The following is a 27,857-nucleotide window of genomic DNA, read 5'->3' on the forward strand; positions in this document are numbered from 1 at the left end:
CGTGCTATATAAATAAATTACTTGACTTGACTTGACACATTTTTATTCCATTTGTTTATTTTATTTCTCTACCACATGCTTCCTCTGTCGGTCTGGGGAGGGTGTAGATTACCACATGCCTCCTCTGTCGGTCTTGGGAGGGTGTAGACTACCACATGCCTCCTCTGTCGGTCTTGGGAGGGTGTAGACTACCACATGCCTCCTCTGATACAGCCTCTTCTTTTCACCCGACTCCCACCAGCTTCCCACCCGTGTATTGTGTTCGTAGGGATGACTGACAAAGACGGAATTTAACCTGGGTCTCTGTGGTGGTAGGCGAGTGCTTAGACCTCTACACTACTCACTACCAAATCCCCTCCGAGTTTGAGTCAGATTCAGAGTTGTTTATTATATTGTATATATTTTGTATAGAAGTTAAGTTTTCATGAACTTACATGGAGGTAAGGTAAAATGTAATTTAAATAATGAATCCAAAAGTCTGTACCAAAAATCGGAGTGATTTATTCAGTGTACCGCCCTCCAGAATTCTCCTCTATGTGAGTGGTGCTAGCCGGAACGAATGCTCCAGTGTTGTTGAGGCATTTTAAAAATGATATGTAGGCAGTGTTGACACAGAGGCAGTATATTTAGACCAATATGTGGATGACTCTAAAGGGAAACACCACCCAAAGCAAGAATTCCAATATGCTACAAAGTGCAATAAATATTTATGAATATGAGCTACTCACTTCCAAAGCCAGAAACCCGAGGATATAAGACTGAAACTTGTCACCGGGTATAAAGTCTGGTCAGTGGCGTTATTTCAGCAAAAGCTAAGGTATGGCAATGTGACGTCTCCGGAAATAGGTGTCTGACAACATGAATGGAAACACGTTTAACAGACATAGCTCTCACAGCGTACAACATGGACAGAGATCGGAGATGATCTAATGATCATTAGAATTAAAAAAAAATTATACATTGAAATACAGGCTAGTTTCTGGTATAGGTATAAAAGAAAACACACAGACTGTTCTGACAGCACAATATTAATATAACTAAGATCTTTTCTTAGCTTTAACGACAATAGGTTCACTATGGTTATGTTCAGACTGCAGGCAAAGTGGCCCAAATCACATGTGACTCAGATCTGGGGGGTTTTCACAACAGTGTGAACAGCATAAATCACCTAGAATCTGATCTTTTCTATTCTGACTTGAGCCACTTTCATAATGTGGTCCTTTGAAATGTGGACTCAGTCTGAACAGTCATATCAGATCTCCTACGATGTCTACGTCACTCTACATTCATTGCAATTCTGCGTGGGCAGGAGTCACTCAAATGGATGGATCAAATCTGTTTCTGTGAAGCCATTCATGTCACGATCCCACCCCTTCTGGCTCTGACTCCGCTTAATCAAAAATGTGACTCTCTTTCTCCTCCTCATCCTCATTATTATCTGCTCACGAATTCGCTGGCTTCCACTACAACTATTTGATTAGATTAGATTAGATTGTACTTTATTATCATTATATTTGCATTCAACAAGATTTGGGACTCAAACTTAAACTATACAAGAAACATAAAATACTGTACAAGAACCATAAAATACTATACAGAAGCATAGGATACTATACAATACAATACACAGTTACAATACAATATACAAAATAACAGCAATATACAAAATAACAATCACAGTGTCAGACGATAGTGGGTGGGTATTGCACTGTGTATATTGCACTTGGGGGGTGGGATGTTGCACAGTGTGGGAGGAGGGGGAATGGGTGAGTTATTGGTGCATATTGGAGTTCAAGGTGGTGATGGCTCTGGGGAAGAAACGGCCTCTGACCCGGTTTGTTCTGGCTCTGATGCACCTGTAGCGCCTGCCTGATGGCAACAGGTCGAACAGGTGGAAGCCGGGGTGTGAGCTGTCCTTGGTAATGTTTTTTTCTCACTATCAACTATCAACTGAGCAATACATCTAAGTTGAGCACTAAGTCTTGCCGTGTGAACATAGCCATATGGCAGAGAGCTGGGCAAGAGGTGTAACTTCATACTGAATGTAATATCTCAATGGACAATGATATAAATTAATTCAAATAAAAACATTTGCTGTTGCCCGATTTGAAAGATATTCGAGAATTCTGAAATGTGTCTGCATTTCCATTCGATTTGAACCCCAAACACTCCACCAGCGCAATCTGAGCATGTGCCATACCCCCATTTCCCATTGGGTAGGCCTAGCTTACTGGTGACTTAGCCTCCAAAATATGAGTCTTGAAACAAACCCAAAAAAATCGACCCACCCCCACCAACCTTTGCCTACCCTACCGGAGTTTTGTTAAAGGATAATTGCTGTATTTCTTTTTTTTTCTTACCTAAACCAAAGTGTTTCATCATCTGGCATGACACATCTCCAACCACATGCTTGCCAAATAGGCCACTGTTGAGTGAGAGCTTCCCTTTCTAACAGTGAGCAACTATTCCCTCAGAACGCCCTCTTCCACTGTGTCACGCTTCACACAAGCCTTTCTCTTCCCAGAAGGGGGCTCTGTGTGTGATGTAGGTGACCTGTGTGTTTGAGATATCAGTGTGCGCTCCCCTCTTCACATCCCATAGCAGCGAGTAGATCTCTATGCGATAGTATTGATGGTGTGGTAGTTCATGCTAAGAGATAATGAGCTTCCAGTTATGACTGTGGGGGAAGTAGCCACTTCATTACAAAGCCATCCACTCCCAGCGCCCATTGATCCAACATGAAACCATCAGAGTCCTCCCAAGCTGAAATAACACAGATCTGTCAGGGCCCGTTGCGCAGGCCACCCTGTGTGCTCTGCAGAGAGACCTTGGGATGTACAGTACAGAGAGTCTCTCTACTATTGTGTGTTGTATACCTCTCAGCTGGAACTTAAAAACAGGCATCTGGCAACCACTAATAGTGGTGCGGCATATCTAATCTATTGTTCAATTTGTGATAAAAGCACCACAAAATAGAAAAGATATGGATATTGGGGCATTGCAGATTGGCATTCTGGTGACCATGGTAACCATTTCCAATTTATTTGTATCTCTCTCTCTCTCTCTCTCTCTCTCTCTCTCTCTCTCTCTCTCTCTCTCTCTCTCTCTCTCTCTCTCTCTCTCTCTCTCTCTCTCCCTCCCTCCCTCCCTCCCTCCCTCTCTCTCTGTTCTACTAGCCTGCCTCTGTCTATATCTGTGCAGTCATTGTCTGTTGTTCTTTGGTTGCCTGTCTTGTCTCATTGTCTCATTCTTCCTCTGTGATTCATATGTCTTTACTATCTCTCTGTTTGCTTGTCTCTGTTTGCTTGTTTGCGACTGTCGTTGTCTAATCTGCATTTCTGCTCCGTCAGCCCGACTTTCTCTTCGCTTTGCTCTGTCTGTCTGTCTCTCTGTGTTTGCCAGTCTCATTGTCTATGTGCCTCACTCTGTGTCTGTCTTACTGTCTGAGGGACCAAACGTAGGTAGATGCTAAAATTAAGGGTTTATTTCCCCAAAACTATAAATACATGGGAATGAAAACCAGATAAAGTGCAAACAATTACACATAAAGAGCTGTTCTTGGGCCCAGCAGAACTCAACTTCAACAGACCAAAACTCAAAATACATGTCAAAAGAAGTAGAACTGAACTGAACAAAACTGACCTAAAAAGATGGGGTTTATACAGGTTGGCCAAACCAAGATAGAGACAAATACTAAGACAATAAATTACTTTTCACCAGTGGAGGTTTCTCTATGACGACACGTGAAACACAAATTCACTCATAATTCATAATTATTATTAATTTACATATACCTATATATAAAAAAAAAAATATATATATATATATATATATTTTTTTTAAATTATTATTATTATTATTTTTTTATTATAAATGTTTTCCTCTGTAAAAAAAATGCCAGTGATTTTTTTTTTCTTCAAAAATGGCCAAAATGTACAGCTCTGAGCAGGCCTGCACTGCAGTATTGCCTGCAGTAATTATTCGTGAAGAAAACTTCACAGGTGTGACCCATTGTTAAATAAATAATAAATAACAGCGAATCAAAATAGGCTATTAACTTCATCTAAGCACGGTCTGTGCAGTTAAACTCTTGCCATTGAATGGAGGATTGATTGATTGACAGCCCTTGACATCCAATACACGGAGGTTGAATATGATTGGCAGCCTTGCAAATCCAATCAGAGATTTCTGCATTGCAAAGTCAAAATGGGTCCAGCTGCATGTGAGGAGGATAGGTTTAGCTCGGGCCAATCTCAAGTTTCTCAAGTTTCTTTATTAGTTGTCATACAGAAGTACAGAATACTTTTATACAAAATGTAACATAAAGAAGCATTTTGTATAAAAGTATTCTGTACTTCTGTATGACAAATAATAAAGAAACTTGAGAAACTTGAGATTGGCCCGAGCTAAACCTATCCTCCTCACATGCAGCTGGACCCATTTTGACTATGTGAAAGTTGAGACTATGAGAAAGTTGTTGTTTAGTAGTTAGTAAGCTGTACAGCTATAACAAGTCAGGCTAAATTAAACTTTGCACCAACATTAGGACCGAAGTATAAACCAGCAACTGAGCAACATGAAGAAGTGGATTTATGCATCTGGATCAGAAAAAACGTAAGTAGGCTACAGTGCTTGTATGCTAACAGTAGCTAGGCAGCTTAGCCTACATCACAATGATAATCACCAAGCTAACTTACTGTACACACTGTAGGGCTGGGCAATTAATCGAAACAGAATCGCAATATCGATTCATAGACCTATGCAATCTAATTTCTAAGTTATGACTATTTTCTTTTATTAAAAAAAAACGTTTTTTTTTTTTTTTTTTTTTTATTATTTTATCTGGGTTGAACATGATTTGTGGAACTCCCTCTGGTGTTGTGGTCGTGGTATTCACTGACCTTTGGGAAGTATTTCGACATGCACATGGGTATCTTAGTGGTGTAGTGTATCTTGTAGACCAGGCCCATTGCAAGTTGCTGTACTCTGTCGTCTACTCTAAGCCATCCTAGGTTATCAAAGTGGACAGGGGTGAGGTGGGTTTTAGGAGTAAGGTCAAGCAGTAGTCTGACCAGTTTGTTTTGTGATGTTTGTAATCTTGTTTTTAGTGCCTTTGAGGTGCTTTGGTACCATGAGGTGCAAGCATAGTCGTAGTACCCTTGAATGAGTGCTCCTGTTAGAGTCTTCAAGGTATTCTTGTTTACCAGAGAGGAGATCCGGTACAGGAATCTAGTTCGTTGGTTGACTTAGTTTTATTACATTGGATCCCATTTTGTCACAGGAAAGATTTGCCTCTATAGGATGGAACCCAGGTAGGTAATTTCATCTTTCCTTTTAAGATAAGATAAGATATTCCTTTATTGATCCCCTTGGGGAAATTCAGGCATCATAGCAGCATGGGGGAAGGGGGGGGGGGGGGTACAGGTAGTGAAAACAACACAAGCAGTGTAAACAAATAGGTCAATATAATTTACTATCTAACTAACTGAAATATACATTATTCATTATTCACAGTATCCACATAAGGTGCAGTATGCATAAGGTAGTGTTATTGTCCTACTTGGGTTCCTATTAGTTCTAGGTCGATGTCTGGCAGCAGTCGCTGCCCACTGTTGTGGAGCCTGATGGCCACTGGTATGAAGGACTGTCCGAGGCGGTTAGTTGAGTGTCGGGGGGGTATGAGTATGTGGCTTCCTTGTCACCTTCACCTAATTATGTTTTGATCTGGTCAGGTGCGCTGTCACCTAAAATGTTTTGATCTGATCAGGTGCGCTGTCACCTAATATGTTTTGATCTGGTCAGGTGCGCTGTCACCTAATATGATTTCATCTGGTCAGGTGCGCTGTCACCTAATATGTTTTCATCTGGTCAAGTCCGCTGTCACCTAATGTTAATATGTTTTCATCTGTGTCCACTGACACACAGTGGGGGATGTTTTAAAAATATTATTTAATATATAATATAATATAATAATTTGTGCTTCACCTAAAAATTTGGTCAGCAGCCTCCACTGCTTTTCACATATAATCTACATGTATAAGTTCAGTTACAATTAATTTCAGTTTAAATACTGAACAAATACCAAATCAATATTAAGTCATCATTTAACAATCATCTTGTTTTGAGTCATCTTATTTAATGGGTCAAACTCCCCCGCTCTTCTAAGGGAGTTAGTATCTCCCAACATTCAATTTGCCATTTTGCCAGTCAACCAGGAAGTGCGAAGCCTCGCCATCTGGGCGAGCAAACAAACACGAGACAAATAAAAAATAATGATGGAAACAAATCCAAATGTTGTGTGGTGTCATTGTTTGGTTTGTGTATTATGGATATTAACAATGCATAAGAACAAAGTTGATGAGATAATAATAACACATGGGGAAGGTTAAAGGAACACGCCAACTTTTTGGGAAATTAGCTTATTTGCCATCTACCCTGGAGTTAGACAAGCAGATAAATACCCTTTTCTTCAATAGAGTGTATTTCGTGACTGTTGGGAACTAGGCTGCACTGGCACACCTACTTCCAGTGAATGACGCTAAGCTAACTCCAGGGTAGATGGCAAATAAGTTAATTTTCCAAAAAGTTGGCATGTTCCTTTAACACTTTCAGTGTCCAGCAGGGGGCGCACATTTAGTGCTTGAATGACAACCATCCACTTCAATGTTAGATTATCGATAGTATGTGTATGTGTCTCTCAGTTCCTGATCGCTCTTACAGTCAAACAGCCATATCAACATATAGGGGAAAAGCTTATATCTCAGTGAAAACAGGTCTGATTATCCTAAGACTGGTAAAATAGATTCCTTACCTGAGATCAGATGGTATCCAAATGGATTATTCCAATTCCTGATCGCCATTCCAAAAATCAATCCTTTTATTGATCCAACGTGTATACTGTAAAACACATATTACACGCTGTGCTGAGGGTCCAGAATGAATCTGATCGGCTCCGGTTACATGCGTGAGAAGTAAAATGTGGATTCCGGAGTTTTTTTTTCTCATCCATTTTCATTGAGTCCAATCCAAAAGGGTGCATTACCATCTGGGAGACATAGGGGGCGCTTTTTTCACATCTGAGCGCTTGGCGGGGCAGGGTTACCAACGGTAGACTCGGTTGATGAAATATGAATTCAGATCGCTAATAAAAAAAAATAAAACGAATTCTCGTGATGGGCATTCAACCCGCGGACTGATAACCCGAGATATCTCGTGATGGGCATTCAAAGTGTTAAGGGAGTGTTGTGGTTACAGACATTAGTACTGATGTGGTAGGCCATCACACTGGGGGCAACAGTGGCTCAGGAGGTAGAGCAGTCGTCTGGTAATCCGGAGGTTCCCAGTTCGATTCCTGCTCCTCCCGGGCAGCATGTCGAAGTGTCCTTGAGCAAGACACTTAACCCCTAATTGCTCCCAATGAGCAGGTTGGCACCTTGCATGGTTGACTCGGTGTGTGAATGTGTGAGTGAATGGGTGAATGTGAGGAACAAATTGTAAAGCGCTTTGGATAAAAGCGCTATATAAATGCAGCCATTTACCATTTACTGTCCCCCTTCTTTGCTCTGTCCTTCCCTACTCTGTCTGGTGTGGTGTCTGTCTCTCCCCCTCCCTCCCTCCCTCCCTCCTTCCTTCCCTCCCTACACTTGCTGACTAATGTTGATCAGTTGCCCCGGCTGACATTGCTTGTTTGACTCTTGCCTCTAATTAAAAGTGTCAGCCGCCGGCGCCGCTCCGATTTCCACGCACTTCCTCCCCAAACCGGCGATCCATACTGGAACTTCTGCAAGATTAAAAATGCTAAGTGGTTGGCTGAGGGCCGCTGCAGAGAAGCCCTCATCACTTCTAGTGGGGCAGATTCATAAAAGTAATTCAGTTATCGATTCGCCAGTCAAAAGTGATATGTGTCGGGAGACGTGAGGGTTGATCCATAAACGAGGTGAACCAAAAAAGAACATGCAGGACCAGTGTGGGAGAGGAAGAGAACAGAGTTGGTGTGTGTGTGTGTGTGTGTGTGTGTGTGGGGGGTTCAAATAATTGATTAAGTCACAAATGTCACATTAATAATATTGCACAACATGAGATAACATGACGTGAGATAACATGACGTGAGATAACATGAGATAACATGACGTGAGATAACATGAGATAACATGACGTGAGATAACATGAAGTGAGATAACATGATGTGAGATAACATGACGTGAGATAACATGAGATAACATGAAGTGAGATAACATAATGTGAGATAACATGACGTGAGATAACATGACGTGAGATAACATGAGATAACATGAAGTGAGATAACATGACGTGAGATAACATGAGATAACATGAAGTGAGATGCCATGACGTGAGATAACATGACATGAGATAACATGACGTGAGATAACATGACATGAGATAACATGAAGTGAGATAACATGACGTGAGATAACATGAGATAACATGAAGTGAGATGACATGACGTGAGATAACATGACATGAGATAACATGACGTGAGATAACATGAATGAATGAATGAATGAATGAATGAATGAATGAATGAATGAATGAAAACTTTATTTAACAGATTGCAGAATGGGTACAATACAGTACGGCTCAATACACACAATTGTTAAGGGGATGCAGACCAGAGAAAGACGTTTGTCTTGTTTCCATCAGGGTCCCCCATTTTCAATTCATATAGACATTTATGACATACACAACATACACGACATTTATGGCATAGGGACATATAGGTATTTAGTACTGATACATTTGTGACATAAATGGTATTCAAATATACAGTACTGTTACCCCTAGATCCTGACAGAGTATATACATATGATGGGGACTAGGGGACTGTACATTAGGAGGGGGTGGGTGGGTGGGAGAGAGAGAAATATACATACGGCGGGGAGGGAATATATACATGCGGTGGGGAGGAGACTGTCTATTAGGAGGTGGCATAACACCTATCTCACAATGAAGTGAGATAACATGATGTGAGATAACATGAGATAACATGACATGAGATGACATGATGTGAGATAACATGATGTGAGATAACATGATGTGAGATAACATGAGATAACATGAGATAACATGACATGAGATGACATGACGTGAGATAACATGAGATAACAGGACGTGAGATAACCGGCGTGCGCTCACACTCCAAAGCTGAAAAAACATGGATGCTCACATAAACGCTTTTTGGCTTTCTTATCACGCTAATCTATTCTTCCAATTTGTCTTGCATAAACTACAACTCACAAAGACAGTTTACTACGACATATAGCTAATATACTTACAAATGTACTTTTAGAACGGCTAATAACAACATTAACCTTCATGATGATGTGAGTGGCCATGTTGAAATGACTTCAAATGAGGCTTGAACTGGAAGTTCGCGACTAGAAACCCCAGAGTTGCCGTGCCGTTTTATAAAATAAATTCAGAAGAGGGGTCAGAATTTCCGACCTATCCTATCCTATCCTATCCTATCCTATAATTGAACAGAGTTATTTACAAAGTAATTTTTGTAACTAAACTTCAACATGGTTGAACTTGTGTTCTTTTTACAAGGCTATACAGGTACAGATGAAACTAGGCCCACAAGTCAGCAGAATTTGAATCAATCCAATTTTGATTAGCATAGATCACATTTCAAATGAAGACAACCTTTTACTTTTAGTACATCTCCAAATATGTGCCAAAAAAGAGAGGGAAATACATTTCTTTTTAGAGAAAGTAGTCAAATAAGTGCTTCCACCGTGCAAGTTTAGTTCATACAGTAAAAAATGTGAGTGTGTATTTTCACGATCGTTAGCAGGTATTAAACTCTGACCGCCATCAGAGTCTTGAACACTGAACTCTCCACACACAAGCACACATGAGCACACACACACAACACACACACACTGTATACGCTCACACACTAGCAGTCACTTTAACATGAACACACACACACACATATGCTGCACACACTCACACTATGGTCACTTTACACAATGAAAGGTCACTTTAAAAACAAGAACAGGAGTGGTTCTTGTATAGTAAATAGATGGATAGCAAGCTAGCATAAGGACACATAGTATAACTGTAGATTGTATAGTATAGCATTGTATAGTAGTGTACATAAGACCCAGTGCCCCATCCGTAGCTAACAGTGTATTGCACTATCACAGGACCTAGCATGTCTTACCATGCTTTTGAAAAACTCATGTACATATACCTATATCTTTACTTTTATGACTTGTATTATTGCACAAATGTCGCATTCTCATTCCTTGGATTCTTATTATTGTATTATTGTATTACTGTACTATGCACAATCGTTGCGGGCAAGACCCCCCGCATTTCACTGCATACTTGTATGCCGTGACAAATAAAACTCTTGACTTGACTCTTGACTTGACACATTGGTATAGACGGCACAGTCAGTTTGTAGGTTTTGATTGTTTGATACAACAACCATGTTGTACAACAACAACAACAACAACAACATCAGACCATTCAGTAGAGGGATAAGTTATAGGTTCTGGGTTATTGAAATGTACGCCTGCTCACACTAGGTGCCACGGCCAAGGACAACGGCAGGCTGCAGCGTGTCATCCACTCTGCTGAGAAGGTGATCGGCTGCAACCTGCCATCTCTCCAGGACCTGTACGCCTCCAGAACCCTGAAGTGTGCAGGTAAGATTGTGGCCGACCCCTACCACCCCGGTCACAGCCTGTTTGAGACACTCCCCTCTGGCAGGAAGCTGCGGTCCATCAGGGCCAAAACCTCACGCCACAAGAACACTTTCTTCCCGTCTGCAGTGAGCCTCATCAACAAGGCTTGGGACCCTGACTGACACCCCCCCACTGTGTTACATTAACACACCCCTACTGGACTAAATACTTGCCCACCGCATTGTTACTCATTCTAATTAGTGTATATAATTGTTGACCACATCTGCCCAGTTGTACAGCCCTGGCCTATTCCTATTACATTTTTACTTATAATGTACTATATTCTATTGTGCTATATTTAATTTAGTTTATATCCCATATGATTGTATTCAACCTCTTATTTACAGTTGTACAGCCCTGGCCTATACTTTATTTCATAATTATATTATTCTATTGTGCTTAATTAACTTAGCTCATATTTCATTTCATTTTACTCCACCTCTTTATTGTATTGTCTGTCTGTACAGTATGTCCGCTAATGTCGCACCGATAACGACCAAAGCAAATTCCTTGTATGTGAAAACTAAAGACCTTTCTGATCCTGATTCTGATTGGGGTTTAAACACCCGTGAAGGGATTTGCCCACTTGATAACCTCCACAGTACAGGCACTCAGCCGAGTCAGGTTTCCACCTCACCTCAGTTTATAGGGCAGCTACTGGACATGCATGTTCATAGGGGGGGGGGGGGGTGCTATGGCCCGAGGAGCTGCTGCCCCTTCGCGCCCCCCCCCCCCCCCCCCCCCCCCCCCTTGGTGGAGACGCGCTCTGGCAGGCAACTCTTTTAACCCTTTCCATGCCACACGACAGAAGGTTAACCCTTTACTATCACACTACCGACGATCGCCGTTATTATACATCTATGAAGCATTATAGGGACGTCAACATATAGGGGAAGTAGCCACTTCATTACCAAAGCCATCCACTCCCAGCGCCCATTGATCCTACATGAAACCATCAGAGTCCTCCCAAGCTGAAATAACACAGATCTGTCAGGGCCCGTTGGGCAGGCCACCCTGTGCGCTCTGCAGAGAGACCTCGGGATGTACAGTACGGAGAGATGTTCCTGTCTCATTCTCTGGACTGGGTTTTTGACTCATTGCAGTCAGTCTCTCTACTGTGTTTGTCGGCCTGTATGTTCAGTATGTATGTGTGTCACTTTAGTTAATATACATCTATGCAGCATTATATGGATGTCACTTAAGTTAATATACATCTATGAAGCATTATAGGGATGTCACTTTAGTTAATATATACATCTATGAAGCATTATAGGGATGTCACTATAGTTATTGTATATAATGACACATTATAGGGATGTAACTTTAGTTATTATGCATATATGAAGCAGTATAGGGATGTCAGTCACTATAGTTATAATACATCTACAAAGCATTATAGGGATGTCACTTTAGTTATTGTATATAATGACACATTATAGGGATGTAACTTTAGTTATTATGCATATATGAAGCAGTATAGGGATGTCACTATAGTTATAATACATCTACAAAGCATTATAGGGATGTCACTTTAGTTAATATGCATATATGAAGCAGTATAGGGATGTCACTATAGTTATTATATATATATATATATATATATATATATATGACACATTATAGGGCTGTTAATTTAGTTAATATGCATATATGAAGCATTATATGGATGCTACTTTAGTTAATACGCATATATGAAGCATTATAGGGATGTCACCAGAATCTCAAGGTACACCAAGTCTAACCAGAATGTCAAGGCTCACCACCTTACAGTCACCATAATTAATTATGGAGATTGTCTCAAATGTCATGATTATATTGTCATTAGATTGAGATTGAGATATTTCCCCAATAATATCAAGTCCTATGACTAATGCAGTAAGAAGACTATGTCTTGTTGGTGTGCACTGAGAGATTTCAGAAATATAGATGAGGGAACACTCAAAAAGCACTTCTATGTGGAAGTAATAGGCATCTTAATATCTGGCATCTGGCAATATCAGAAAAGCAGATATTGTACAGTATTTGTAGTATATATCTCGTATCTGGACTAACAAAGTAGTATGTTCATTCATATAGGGAGGTATATAAAAAGATGTCCCACTAGTTATGAATAAGTGAGTGCTGACACAAAAATGTATGCCCTCAAAGACGTATCTTAACTTGTTGAAAAGGACAGAAATATGTCCCAAAAAATTTACATTTCTACATTTCCCAAAAATGCTTAAAGAAACTGATTTATTTCTTTGATTTTCTTCTAAACTAATATGATATACAGCATTGGAATCTATCTATTCAGATTCAGATTCAGATTCCTTTATTAAGCCATTTGTGTAAAACACATTGGTAATTGTTGATCTTATCCTCAACATTCTATGTTGTATCTATTGCAGCTTACATTATGACTGTGCAGGGTCCTGACATTTAGGGATTGAAGACAAAAATATACCAAAAATATATATGAAATGGAGACCTTTCCTGAGACAGTGTTGTGTGAAAGAAGAGATTGGAAAGGAAATCCCCAAAATACTCCAAAGCGTTTCATTGTTGTGCTTAATCAGATGCATATCCAACAAAACTATTATACTCAAACATTATTGGTTAAAAACGTATTTCTAGTATGACATTGGCCTCTAAGCGTACAGTATCCAGAGAGGACACTGAACTCTGTTTGTGTTTCATTGAAGTTCAGTTGAATTTAGATGGTAAATAAATGTTGCGTGAGGGATGCTGTTGATACAAAAAAAAAAATATATATATATATAGGAATTAATTCATGTAAAAACTAGAATCACTCAAGAGGAATGCAGCTGCTTTCCACACGTTGACCCACACCATTCATTAGGGGTGCGAATCAATCACCAGAGGCTCCATGATACAATAGCATGACGATACTAGAGTCATGATAGTGTGATATTGCAATGTATTTCAACTGCAAATTACAACTACAAATGGAAGACTTTGTCAACATCTGCAATAAATATATATATCTAATAAGATAATGTTTTCAGTCACTTCACTCCAATCATTTTTATTGCAGCAAAATGGGATTGTCGAGCAATTTATTTGATTATTTTTCGATACGTGGCGCCAGTGTATCAATATACTATATGAGAGTAAAATATTGCAGCAATATTATTGCTGTATTGATTTTCTACCACCCCTACCATTCTGAATAATGTAAAGGTACATTGAGACTCGTAATAATAATAATATTATACAGCGTGGTCTGAGGAGACCTGGGTGTCCTTTGTGACTAACTTACACATGAGTGGCTAAAACTTTGACATCGATCTGTGCAGTCAATCTTTCAAGCGTGGGTAACTCCGTGTTAGTAAGGCTGAAAGCAGTTTGAGCCAATTTGGATAAGAAACACACACACACAGGAGCGAACACAAGTGATTACACCACCCCATTGTGCCTTGCATGGGTGTTCCGAAGCATTTACTAGCAAATCTATCTAACAACTCTTACATTCATAGCCAAAATCCTCCACAAGGGCAAGAGTATTGCGATTAATTATGGCTGAAATATCCCTTTAAGCAGAAGAGGTAGAGTAAGGAAGGAAGGAAGGAAGAGAAAGGGAGGAGGCGGAGGAAGAAGGGTGGACAGTGCCTGCTAAGAGTCATTATCCGTCTGCCGAGAGAGATGGCTCCTCTTCTGGCAGGTATCCCAGATGGGCTTTAGAGAGAAGAGGTGTCAGTCTCAGACGGAGATGCCGGCGAGTTTTATTTGATGCTGGCATCGCAGGAGGAGACGGAGGTCTAGAGAGTTGAGAATTAAAAGTGTGCCTATCAAAGGCAGAGGCTCCAGTCGACTGGTGATAATCGGGTTGGCCTCTCCGTGTCAGCCCGCCCTCGGTGCCTCCGACACCACAGGGCAACGCCATAAAACAACTCCACAGGCAGCAAGAGACCGCCGCGAGCCGCACTTCCCTCCCCGTGCAACCCCTTTTGGACAAATCCCACACTAATTGCCGCGGCGGAAAAAAACACAGATCACAAGAGAACAAAGACAAAGTAGAACCAGAAGGAGAGAGAGAGAGAGAGAGAGAGAGCGACAGAGAGAGGTAACGTGTCAGATCGTTAGCGGGGTGGTCATGGCAGAGGTTCGGGGACAAGGAGAGAGAGAGGTCAAGTGTCAGATCGTTAGCAGCGTGGTCATGGCAGAGGTTGGAGGACAGACAGACGGGCGGCTGCTTGTGTGCCCGGAGAGGAGGAGTAGAATCCCTCCATTGTTGTCTTTTTAATCTGATCGAGCCGTCCCTCCTCTGTGCGGAATCCCGCCGCGCGTCTGTCTTAAGTCACGCTGGCCCGGCCAAATTAGAAAAGCCTCCCAATCTGTGGCGTGGCAGAGAGACGAGCGGAGACCAGATGAGAGGGACAGCTTGCGGGCCTGGGCTCGAAGAGGAGGGTCGCAAGAACTCCAAGTGTGTGCGCAGGTGTGCGTGTGTGTAGTACGTGTGCACGAATGCGGTGGTGTGTACACAATGACACCGCTTTCATTCCACACTCGTGGCAAACAAGCGAATGTCAGCGAGAACGAGAAGCCAATAAATAATCCATGACGTTAATGACCACCATCAGCTCAGATGCCCCCCACACCATCACCTCCTTTTGATCTCATTCTCCTTTTTGATGCTCTGAGGCCAGAGACAGGATTTAGTTTTCAAAGAGAATACACGAGTTGCCACCTTTGTAGCGTGAGGGCGATCATACCCCCAAAGCCCCCCGGTCAGCAAGAGTTGTGTTGCATTCTAATTCCGTTGTTAAAAAAGAAAGATAAAAACATAAGATAAAATATTCCTTTATTGATCCCTTTGGGGACATGCAGGTGCCATAGCAGCACAGGGGAGGGGAGGTTTTGGATCTGGATGTGTGATGACGTTAACTTGTTAGCAACAGAAAGGGAATGTACCAAGATAGCTTAGCTTAGCATGAAAGAGCTAGTCAGACGATGTTATTTTTTAGATAAATGGTAAATGGTGCATTTATATAGCGCTTTTATCCAAAATGCTTTACAATCTTTTGTTCCTCACATTCACACACCGACAGCGGAGGCAACCATGCAAGGTGCCAACCTGTTCATCGGGAGCAATTGGGGGTTAAGTGTTTTGCTCAAGGACACTTCGACACGCTGCCCGGGAGGAGCGGGAATCGAACCGGGAACCTTCTGATTGCCAGACAACTGCTCTACCTGCTGAGCCACTGTCGCCCCCCCACGATGTGATTTTAGATGTGACCAGCAGCTATATAGCTTGCTCTCTTGGTTGGTTGATCGACAAAAGTGTCCCCACACCAAAAGAAAACATGTTGGAGGGAGTGTGGACAGGAAGGGGCGAACCATACACACATATTCTGGGGATGTCAGAAGATAAGGCACTACTGGGAAGAGATAGGAGGGATAATAAATGAAATAATAGGATATGAAATACCCCAGGGAGGCCAAGTGTTGTATTTGGGGAATCTGTCACAAGAAGGAATCCAAGGGGAAGACAAATACTTGATTAAGATATTGATAGTGGCAGCCAAGAAAGCTCTAACTAAACTGTGGTACAAGGTAGAAGTGCCGACAAAGGATCAATGGATAGAGTTGGTAGAGGGGATACAGGAAATGGAGAGAATCACACATCTGCTGAGGCTGCAAGAAGAAAAGTTTGAATGGAAATGGGGAAAATGGGAATAATACAGGAGGGGAAGTAACGACATCACAGAGGTTTGAAAAGGATACAAGGAAATGAATACAAATGTAAATAAATAATGCAAATGTAGAATGGACCGAAGGACCCATGCCACACTTTTTCTTTACTCATTTTTTGTCTATTTGTTTTATATTTATGTACTGTGTATTGTCTATGAATGTTGTCTATGTATGTTGTTGAAAAAATGAAAATAAAAACTTAAGTTTAAAAAAAAAAAAAGTGTCCCCACCCTCTAGCGGCCACAGTTTTTCCGCCCTAAGAATGTTAGGAACCGGTAACAGGTAGGCTCAAAAGCACAATACCGGAGTCAGAGGAAAGTTCAACCCCGTAGGGCATTTATTAATACATTGCAAAAAGTGGAAAACACCAGTGTGGTGTGTGTGTCTTGAGCCTGGCGACTGGATGACCGTGACCGGTGGGGAGCTCAGGAGTGAAGCAGGCCAACAGTAAACGAAGATCTGATGCTTGGAGATCCTGGTCTTCTTGTAGGGTGGTGTGGTGATTAGACGGTGGAGTCTCCATCCATCAGCGTGATGATAACCACCTGTGAGTGCAGGGAGTGTATGGGACAGACACGGAGGTGGAGACAGACACGGAGGTGTGTGACGGAGGCAGAGAGGGTTGTGGAGGTGAAACCGTAACAAAGAAGGCTGAAATTTTGCATCGAGCTCAAGTGTTTGTCTGAGGGTGTGTGTGTGTGTGGATGCATGCGCATACACGCCTGCAGTATTCAGGCTTGTTTACAGTACATCTCACATGCATTAATTTCTGTAGTGTAGGCAATTGCCTTTCTTTGTTGTTTTCTTAAATGTTTCTATCGTATCGTTACCGTTTTACTTTTCATGTGGATAACATAGACATATTGTATTGCAGTGTATTGTAAACAGCTGTGTTACTCAAATCAGCCAGGGTTGAAGCATTTGTATTCAATTGGACTGGTGCTGCCTGCCAATCAGGGAGCTGTACTGTGTGTGAGGATTTATTCATAATCCATTCAGAAATAATCCCTATGAACTAAAATATATTTCTTTTGAAAAACTAAAAAGCATGTTATTGTCATTCCAGGACACAGTATGCTTAAAAATTGAAATTCATGAAACATTTAAATGTAATCCTCTCAAAGAGATTGCCGGCTGCATTGTGCATGACAGAACCCTCTAGGTGACTACAGGTCCCCTACCATGTGTCAAAAATCTCACCATGAACCCTCCCTGCTACGGGACCTCCAGCTGTGTGTCGTCGATTCTTCTTCCCAAACAGAAGCTGTCATACATATTCACCATCGCTCCCCCGTTCTCTCTAGGGTTTTTCCATGTGAGGGCGGAGGGGGGTTTGATTTATTATTCAGCCTCTGTAACGCCTGCTTGTGGTTGAGGCCCCCTCGGCGATCGATAGCGGCCCGGGGGTCGCACAGATGGGGCATCAAAAGAGACTCTTGGTATTTAACAGGCTGCCTGTTGCCGATGCCATGAGCAAACAGCTGTTCCTGCATTTACCTCTAAGTGGCGCCTTCTTCTTAGTTTCCAGCACTCGTCCCCGCGGCAGTCACGTTCATGTACGCTTGTTCACAGTCAGTACTCACTCCTCACTGAGATCCGCAGGCTTCTTACTGAAGAGCAAGCGTGTGTTCATTATTCTGTAAGATCAGGTGCCACATCCATATGGTATATTACTAAGCTACATCATCGCACCCACTGCTTACTTGTGTCATTTCGTGCAAACAAGGAAACTGAAACTTTTCAATTTACCGGTTGCTTTCTGAGCTGGATGAACTTGGCAATGCCAAAATAATTGCTTAATCATCGATCAAGACCATCATTTAATGCATTTGTTGTCAATTTGGTTAATCACATACAGATTCTAATTTGAGGTGTTATGCCTGTCGTGTTTACGAAAAGTATATACTGTATATTATGCGTGAGACAAACTGTTAACTACTATCAAGCCATCATCACCTGGTTGCCTGCAGCCACGGTCAGGGACAAGGCTGATACGCTCGGCGGAGAGGGTGATCGGCTGCTCCCTTCCCTCCCTCGAGTCCCTACACTCCACCAGGGCCTTGAGGAGAGCAAGGAAAATCATGGCTGACCCCGCCCACCCGGGTCACGGCCTCTTCACCATGCTCCCCCACTGCAGGTGGCTACGGCTGCCCAAGACATTAAAAACCCGTCACAGACTCAGCTTCTTCCCCTCAGCAGCTCGCCTAGTAAACGAGTCAGGTGTCCCCCTGCCCCCCCCCCCCCCTCTATGGCGAGCTGCTAGGGCTGGATTTTTTTTTACTTTGTGTTGCACCGATAACATGTCTCCAACCACTGCACTTTATTGTCTTATCGTTGTCTCACTGTTCTGTCCTGTTTTGCACTTTCTTATTTCTTATTCTTATTTGTGAGAAAAAAAAGTGTATGGTCTCATTGGTCCACAATACTCAGGCTTCTAATTGGTCAACCCATGACACAATATATATTATTATTGACATACAATAATACCACATCTCCACTTTCTAGAGAACAAATGGTGGGTCTCACCAGACAGGATTATTCTGCCTCTTTTGTTCTGTCCCCATCTAAATCGTATAGGGAAGAACATGTTAACATAAGCACTTTAGTGATTATCATTCTAATGTAATTTAGCATTTACTGTTTCCCAAACACTTCCAAATAAAGGTTTCTCTGCTTTCTGGAGAACCGGCTGCTGTGCGCTGGAATAAATGTTGTTTAAAACAGCCTGTGACACCGCGGTGACATCCGCTCTGGTGTCAAGTTTGAAAATGAGGTTTTTGTCCATTATGTCTATTTCAACAGTCCACGGATCACTATCCGATGTCACAGAGCCGAGAAAGAAGCTGTCCTCCACTTAATCAACACCGTGCACAGCTTTACCTGCAAGACACACACGCTGGTAGTGACCTGTTCTTCCACAGGAATGGCACTTGGCCTCATTGGCAGGGCCCTGGGCCCTCATTCATCAACGTGTCTTACGCACAGATATGTGCTTAAGCTGTGCGTACGACCATTTCTAAGCAGAGTGTGGGATTCATCAATTTCAACTTGAACTTGACTTCGTGCTTATATTTACGCACAGCTCGGACCATGCGTACCTGGCGCCCGTTGGTAGAATATATTATTACAACAAGGAAATGAGCTTCTGTGCATTCGTTTTTTTTTTTTTTTTTTTTTTTTAACTTTGACCAGTCAGCTGGTTCTTTTCGCGTTTATAGCTTTTTCTGGTCAAGTATGACCGACAGAAACAGGTTGAATGGGGTATAGATGGGGGGAAAGACACTCTGAGAAAATACGGCGAGTCCGGGAGTCGAACTCGTGTACCCCAGATCCGTGACGCGCACGGTTGTCCCCGACGCCGAAATAGCGTCCGAGGTACGCGGTGAGCTACTGGAGCTCCCCTGTGCATTAGTTTCAACACTGGCATGTTCTGTATGAACCGTAATTCATTATAGTTCATTGTAAAATAGCAACAGTAGTGTAATTATGGTCAAACCCCTATAAATAGCATTTGGAATAATAGATCTTTCTCTCAGAATGAATGCAGCATGGTTTATATAGCGTTATCGGAATATACGGGGTGTACTGACTGACTGCGCTACGCGTAGCTCAACTCGTTATTATTTTGCGCACAGACCGCAGAAACACGGGAACGTTTTGATTATATTTAAAAGGTTTTACGAACCCTTGTGTACCCCTGGTCCCTTTTTCTACTTTTTTGAAATATTTTGAGTGTGTGTGAGCACAGCGGTGTCTGTTTATTATTATTTCATGAAATTGGGTAAATATCTTAATTTTACATATATGTTCATTGTGTGAAAAGTTTATAATATGAAACACTCTAAAACAATAGTTATAGTGTTTAGTGCCTTCTTTACCCCTGGTCCCTTTTTCTACTCTCCGTCCGCTCCCATGTTAAAACGGCATTTTTAACCATTTTTAAATCTACTCTCATTCGTTCAATTCTCGATATATTTACCAAACCATTGCATATTCCACGAGCTAAGAACCCTGTCTAGGTTAGGATGTGCTGTTACCGATGTAAAACACATGGTGGCGTAATCGCTCTACAGATAACTTTGCCACAATTCAAGGGAGGTGAGATAGGCTGTACCAGGCTGTACCGGTCTGCCAGTGATTGAAACTCCGGAGACATGGTTTGGGGTGGTGGGGGGAGGGAGCGAGTGGATTTTCTGAGACAGAACCAGAGACGAACCGACCGCGCAGTCGACAAATACAAGCCCCCCATCGCCGGCGCGCGCCAACGAGGAAGTGTCACGCACGGAGCAGGTCTGGTTCTCTTCCCAACAGCGAGGCGAGCCCAATATTTCTGCCGCAGAACAACTTGGAACCGCCCGCACCAGATTTGGGTAAGTTGAGCGCTTAGTAACGTTTCGCCTCAAAGCCGTTTCTGGCCGAACTAGTCATTGAATCTTTAATATTTTTTTTATGCGTATTCAGAGGTATTTCGTCGAGATATTTCTAAATGTAATGTTTTAAAAAAAATGAGAAATATGGTAAAAAACAACATTTATCCGTTTTTTCGATGAAAAAACACGTTGTATCAAACAAACACAGGTTTGAGTGGTTATAATTCATAAATATGAGTAATCTGTTGAGAGATATATTGAGATTATGCTATTACTGTTAATCATGGGTAAATCTTTTTTTTTTAAATAGTAAACAGTTAAAATTATATGGCTTTAAACATGAGCCATCATTTCATCTCTTAAGCCCAGTGAGCTCAGCCATTGCTAGGGATGCACAAGGGTTTTAAACGAAACAAGTGGAATTTCGAAGCTGTAAGCAGAATACAAGTCATATGAACACCCACGATATAGTGTTCTTCCCCCTTTTTACTGTATAAGAAAGAATAAAAAACGCATTGCAATGACACCAGATAGTGGACAGACTATGTAAATATGATGATGGGATTCAAGTTCGCGTTTTTGTTGATCATAGGCATGCTGTCAGAGTATGATATCTTAATCAAACATTCTAGAACATTTGTCGTCACAGATCATGTCATAATAGAACATAGGCTACATGGCATGGTCCATCGTGATATTGTGTAGACTGTTATTACTGTACCGGTACCACCCATTGTGACAACAGCCTTGTGAGTCCCGCACACAAACATGATGGAATTCAAGTTCATGTATTGAAAGGCAGGCTACATCATACATGGTAGTGAGATTCATTGTTCTTGTATATGCTCTCGTATTATTGTTTATATAGGCTACCCAATACTGACATCAAAATAGATTGTATGCCTCTAGAAATCATATGCAGCAGGTAGAAAATTTACGGAAAATCCGTCGCGATTTGGAATAAAATTGAGGAGAACTTTAATCCCTGGGTATTAATCAAACAAAACGGGAAAAGGCAGTCATATTCCAGCACGGCCTTTATTAGTGTTTGCGCTGCCCAGGCAGCAATGGTTAATAGATATCATATCCGACATCACCGTACGTGTACACGTCTGTCAGCCTGTCACATAACACGCTTCCCTCGGCTTAGTCCATTTTTCCACATTTCATGGGGGTATTCCATTACCGTATATGGTTAATCGGGGCGGTTCTGGTATGCAAATACTTAAAACAGTGCACGAGCTCAAACGTAGGATCAAAGTCATATTTATCAAGACAGGTGTGCGTAGAACCTGTGTACGCACGTGTGATAAATCCCGTTTTTTTTGTGCGTGCACAGATTCTAAATTCTGTGCTTAAGTATGGAAATAGAACATTTTCTAGAATTTCTAGAACATTCTAGAAAATGTTCTATTTCCACACGTAAGCACAGAATTTAGAATCAGTGCACGCACAAAAAAAACGGGATTTATCACACGTGCGTACACAGGTTCTACGCACACCTGTCTTGATAAATATGACTTTGATCCTACGTTTGAGCTCGTGCACTGTTTTAAGTATTTGCATACCAGAACCGCCCCGATTAATTATATACGGTAATGGAATACCCCCATGAAATGTGGAAAAATGGACTAAGCCGAGGGAAGCATGTTATGAGACAGGCTGACAGACGTGTACACGTACGGTGATGTCGGATATGATATCTATTAACCATTGCTGCCTGGGCAGCGCAAACACTAATAAAGACCGTGCTGGAATATGACTGCCTTTTCCCGTGTTGTTAATTAATACCCAGGGATTAAAGTTCTCCTCAATTTTATTCCAAATCGCGATGGATTTTCCGTCAATTTTCTACCTGCTGCATATGATTTCTAGAGGCATACTACAATCTATTTTGATGTCAGTATTGGGTAGCCTATATAAACAATAATACGAGAGCATATACAAGAACAATGAATCTCACTGCATGTATGATGTAGCCTGCCTTTCAATACATGAACTTGAATTCGATCATGTTTGTGTGCGGGACTCACAAGGCTGTTGTCACAATGGGTGGTACCGGTACAGTAATAACAGTCTACACAATATCACGATGGACCATGCCATAGCCTATGTTCTATTATGACATGATCTGTGACGACAAATGTTCTAGAATGTTTGATTAAGATATCATACTCTGACAGCATGCCTATGATCAACAAAAACGCGAACTTGAATCCCATCATCATATTTACATAGTCTGTCCACTATCTGGTGTCATTGCAATGCGTTTTTTATTCTTTCTTACAGTAAAAAGGGGGAAGAACACTATATTGTGGGTGTTCATATGACTTGTATTCTGCTTACAGCTTCGAAATTCCACTTGTTTCGTTTAACGTAAAGCCTTTTAAATATAATCAAAACGTTCCTGTGTTTCTGCGGTCTGTGCGCAAAATAATAACGAGTTGAGCTACGCGGAGCGCAGTCAGTCAGTACACCCCGTATATTCCGATAACGCTATATAAACCATGCTGCATTCATTCTGAGAGAAAGATCTATTATTCCAAATGCTATTTATAGGGTTTTGACCATAATTACACTACTGTTGCTATTTTACAATGAACTATAATGAATTACGGTTCATACAGAACATGCCAGTGTTGAAACTAATGCACAGAAGCTCATTTCCTTGTTGTAATAATATATTCTACCACTGGGCGTCAGCTAAGTGTGCTCCGAGCTGTGCGTACACATAAGCACGAAGTCAAGTTCAAGTTGAAATTGATGAATCCCACTCTTTGCTTAGAAATGGTCGTACGCACAGGTTAAGCACATATCTGTGCGTAAGACACGTTGATGAATGAGGGCCCTGGTGTCTGGGGTGAGGCATACCACCACATTTGTACCACTGGGAGCTTTTAAAATGTTTGCTCTGACTGTAGTGTGGCCTTCCTATTCATTTTGAATGTGTTGAATTCAGGCTTTTTGCGTCGATCAAAAGTCTCTGGTCGGATTTTTCTTTGTCACGCAAAGGGGAGCGGTTGTCCCGATCGGATTGAGAAGCGTGAAATGCTCCCGGTGCATGATGTGTGGCGGATTATGTTGGCGACACGATTGACACCAATACTGGGACTTACAATCAGATCATTGGAATATTCTTTTTGGGGTACATCCTAGTGAAGGTAAGGCCTATATGGTATCAATCCTGCTGTGATCCAACCATGACTTCACTTCGATCACAACATTTGTGTGTAACGTTACCCCACAACGTGTGCCGTTGGTGACGATCAAAGCATAAAAAAATTATGAATGAAACATAATACCGATAATATAGATCTGATTTTGAAATAGTAGCGTGTACAGGCGAGAAACTGCAACGTCTTTAGTGAAATGCACATATTGCTGCATAGCGTGGTTTTCTGGGATTAGACAGGATTACTCTAAAACTATACTCATGTTCACCACGTTATAAAACGGGAATGTATGGATGAAAAAATAATTTTTTTAACACATATTGAACGATATAGTCGATGGGCCATAGTAAAATGGGCCATAGTATTGTATCCATAGCTATAATATAGAATATAGTTATAGCCCTGCAAACACCGCCACTTATTCCTAACTTTAGAGCGTCGGCGTGGTAAGTACAAACGATGCTCAACTGCGTGGCGTCCATTGAGTTAAACTGCCTGCCTTTGAACACTCTGTCCACAGAGCTAATATCCATCTGCTTTACACCACTGGCATCACTCCTCATGTGTTTTGCTGCTTTTCTGGCCTCCTCAGATTATTTTGCCATGTTAATGGCTTTTTCCAGGTCTATGTAATTTCCATTAGCATGGGTTCTGAGAGCAGTGTCTCTGCCAGCCCTACCACTATCCTGTCCCTGGTTAGCTCATCATCCAACGTTCCATATTTGCAGTGCTCTGCTAATGCATACAGGGCAGTGACGAACGCATCAACAGTCTCATTTGCGCATATTAAATCGTGCACGTTAGTTTTTTTCACTACAAAGAACGACTGAAAGCCTTAGTGTATCGGCGCTGATCTTCATCACTTAGCTTTAAGCTCAGCTTCGTCTCACATACAATAGATCAACGTGTTTACCCGGAGCTTGCTGTTAAATTGCTTGCCTAACGTAATCTCTCAAATCTCTGTATCCATTTTGTCCACCACATTTTGTGGATGGAAAAGAGAAAAGAGAGGGAGAGAGTTGGGGAGAGTTGTGTGTGTCCTAAACAAATACACAGGATTTTATACTATTACAAACAGCATACTGTCATCACTAGTAGCCGACAAAGGTCAGGAGTTCCGCTGAGCTGGAGTCTTAGTTTAGATGAGAGACGTCTCTGATGGCAGTCGCATAGGTAATGTCTTCAGGAATTTGCTCACATGTGGAGCGGCTACGTGGCGTAGTGGGCAAGGCGCTCGCCACGAAATGCTGGAGACGCTGGGCTCGTCAGTTCGAGCCCAGCGCTCCACATTTGCTTTCAGTTTAGCTGGTCGTCCGTACTAATACACATTGGCCGTATTAGGGGGTGGGAAACTGATGGGTGGGGATCGGGCGTTGTGGACAGCGACTCCTACAGGTCGGTTGGTGCGCCTGCGCAGTAGAATCAGGAAGTGTCGGGGGCAGCGTGAGCCTCCCACGCGTTACTCCTCGCCACTGAGAGATCGAGCTGCGCAGGTGAAAAGATGCGACTGCTGTTACCTCAAGTACCAGAGGGGACTTGTGCTATGTGTGACTTAGTCCACATTGCAGCCGGCTTGTGGGAGGCAAGAAACAGCGTCCGTGACAGGGGAGGGTTGAATTGGATGATACGAAATTGGGATGGGAGAAAATATAGAAAATGGGAGAAAAAGTGGATTAAAAAAAAGGGGGAATTTGCTCACATGCCTTGTGTCACAGTCACTCACACTGAATTCTGAATGTAGCACTGGGTGTGTGAGTCATCACTCATTTAACCTGTTAACGTTCGGCATACTGTATACGGTACTGTATGCGCGCACATCGCAGCACTTTGCCCTCATCTGCTGGCTCCGGCCTGCATATTTCTCAGCTGGAACCCAAAAACTGGCATCTGGCAACAAGTCAACACAAAAGTAAGGAGCAAATATTTTATTTCAGTGTGTTCAAACCTCTGTTTCTCTAATACATTAGCACTCAAAGTGATTTTTCTTTATTGTGTAAGAAACTTCAGAGTGTTACCTTTCAAAAGAGACCAGACTCATGGTATGCAATCGACAGGCTTTTTATGCTAAATGTGTCCGACTGTTAACACATTCTGGGCCATTTGGATTAGTCTAATCCCACTCTATACATTTACATTTACATTTACATTTAGTCATTTAGCTGACGCTTTTATCCAAAGCGACTTACAAGTTCTGTACGACAAGCCATCAGGAAGAGCACAACTCTATCAGCTGAGTAACAATGTTCATCAAAGTGTTGAGTGCTACAGTGTAGGTTAGTTTATTAGGACAAGTGCATGACAGTATGGTTAGTTAGGGTTAGATTTTTTTTTTTTTTTTTTTTTTTTTTTTTAATTCAGATAATGGTTGAAGAAGTGAGTCTTTAGTCGACGGCGAAAGATTGGACGTGTTTCGGCTGTCCTAACTGGGGTGGGTAGTTCATTCCACCATTGTGGGGCAAGGACTGAGAATAGGCGACTTCTCTTTGATGACCCTCCCGGAGCTTGGATAGGAGTAGGTCTGAGGCGGCCAGAAGATGCAGAGCGTAGGGGTCTTGAGGGTGTGTAGTTAGAGACCATTGACCGGAGGTAGGCGGGAGCAGTTCCCTTTGCCGCACGGTATGCTAGGTCAAGGGCCTTGAAGCGGATTCGTGCAGCAATGGGGAGCCAGTGCAGGTCCCTAAGAAGTGGGGTGACATGGGCCGACTTCGGTAGGTTTGAGATCAGGCGGGCCGCTGCGTTCTGAATGAGTTGAAGAGGCTTAGTGGCAGTGGCCGGGAGGCCAGCGAGCAGTGCGTTGCAGTAGTCGAGGCGGGAGATGACTGTTGATTGGACGAGGAGTTGGGTGGCTTCTTTTGTCAGGAAGGGGCGTATCCTTCTGACGTTGCTCAGGAGGAATCGGCAGGTTCTGGTTGTCGCTGCGATGTGAGCAGAGAAGTTCAACTGGTCGTCGAGGACAACACCAAGGTTCTTGGCGGTCGGGGACGCGGTCACAGCTGCATTCTCGACTGTGATGGAAAGGTCGGTCAGGGGGGAGGATTTGGCCGGCAGGTGGAGCAATTCTGTTTTGCTTAGGTTCAGTTTGAGGTGGTTGGTCGTCATCCAGGCGGAGATGTCGGACAGACAGGCCGAGATCCGCTCAGAGACGTGGATATCTGAGGGAGGGAAGGAGAGGAAGAGTTGAGTATCGTCGGCATAACAGTGGTAGGAGAAGCCATGAGACGTGATAATGTTACCCAGTGATTTAGTGTAGAGGGAGAAGAGAAGGGGTCCTAAAACCGAGCCCTGGGGGACACCCGTCCGCAGGGGGCGGGTGGCCGACAGGGTCCCTCTCCATGACACTTGGTAGGAGCGGTCATTGAGGTATGATGACAACCATGTCAGCGCAGAGCCAGCCACTCCCATTCCTGCGAGGGCCGCGAGGAGGATCTGGTGGTTGACTGTGTCGAAGGCTGCAGATAGATCTAGGAGAATCAGGACAGAGGAGAGGCCTTTCGCTTTTGCTAAGTGAAGTGCCTCTGTGACCGCAATGAGGGCTGTCTCTGTGGAGTGACCAGTCCTGAAGCCTGACTGATTAGGGTCTAGGAGGTCATTCTGTAAGAGATAAGCAGTAAGTTGGTTGGATACAGCACGTTCAAGTGTTTTAGAAAGGAAGGAGAGAAGAGAGACAGGACGGTAGTTGCCTATGACGGTAGGGTTCAGGGATGTTTTTTTTATGAGGGGCGTGACTCTGGCTTGTTTTAGGGAGGTGGGGACCACCCCCGAGTTGAGTGAGGAGTTGATGGTTGCAGTTAGGAATGGGAGGATGTCTGGTGCTATGGACTGGAGGAGTGGGGAAGGTAGCCGGTCCAGCTGGCATGTAGTCGGACGGTTCGACGTTACCAGTGTCAGGGTCTCGGCTTCTG

The sequence above is a fragment of the Notolepis coatsorum genome, assembly GCF_963971535.1.
Source record: "Notolepis coatsorum genome assembly, chromosome: 12".
Lineage (NCBI taxonomy): Eukaryota > Metazoa > Chordata > Actinopteri > Aulopiformes > Paralepididae > Notolepis > Notolepis coatsorum.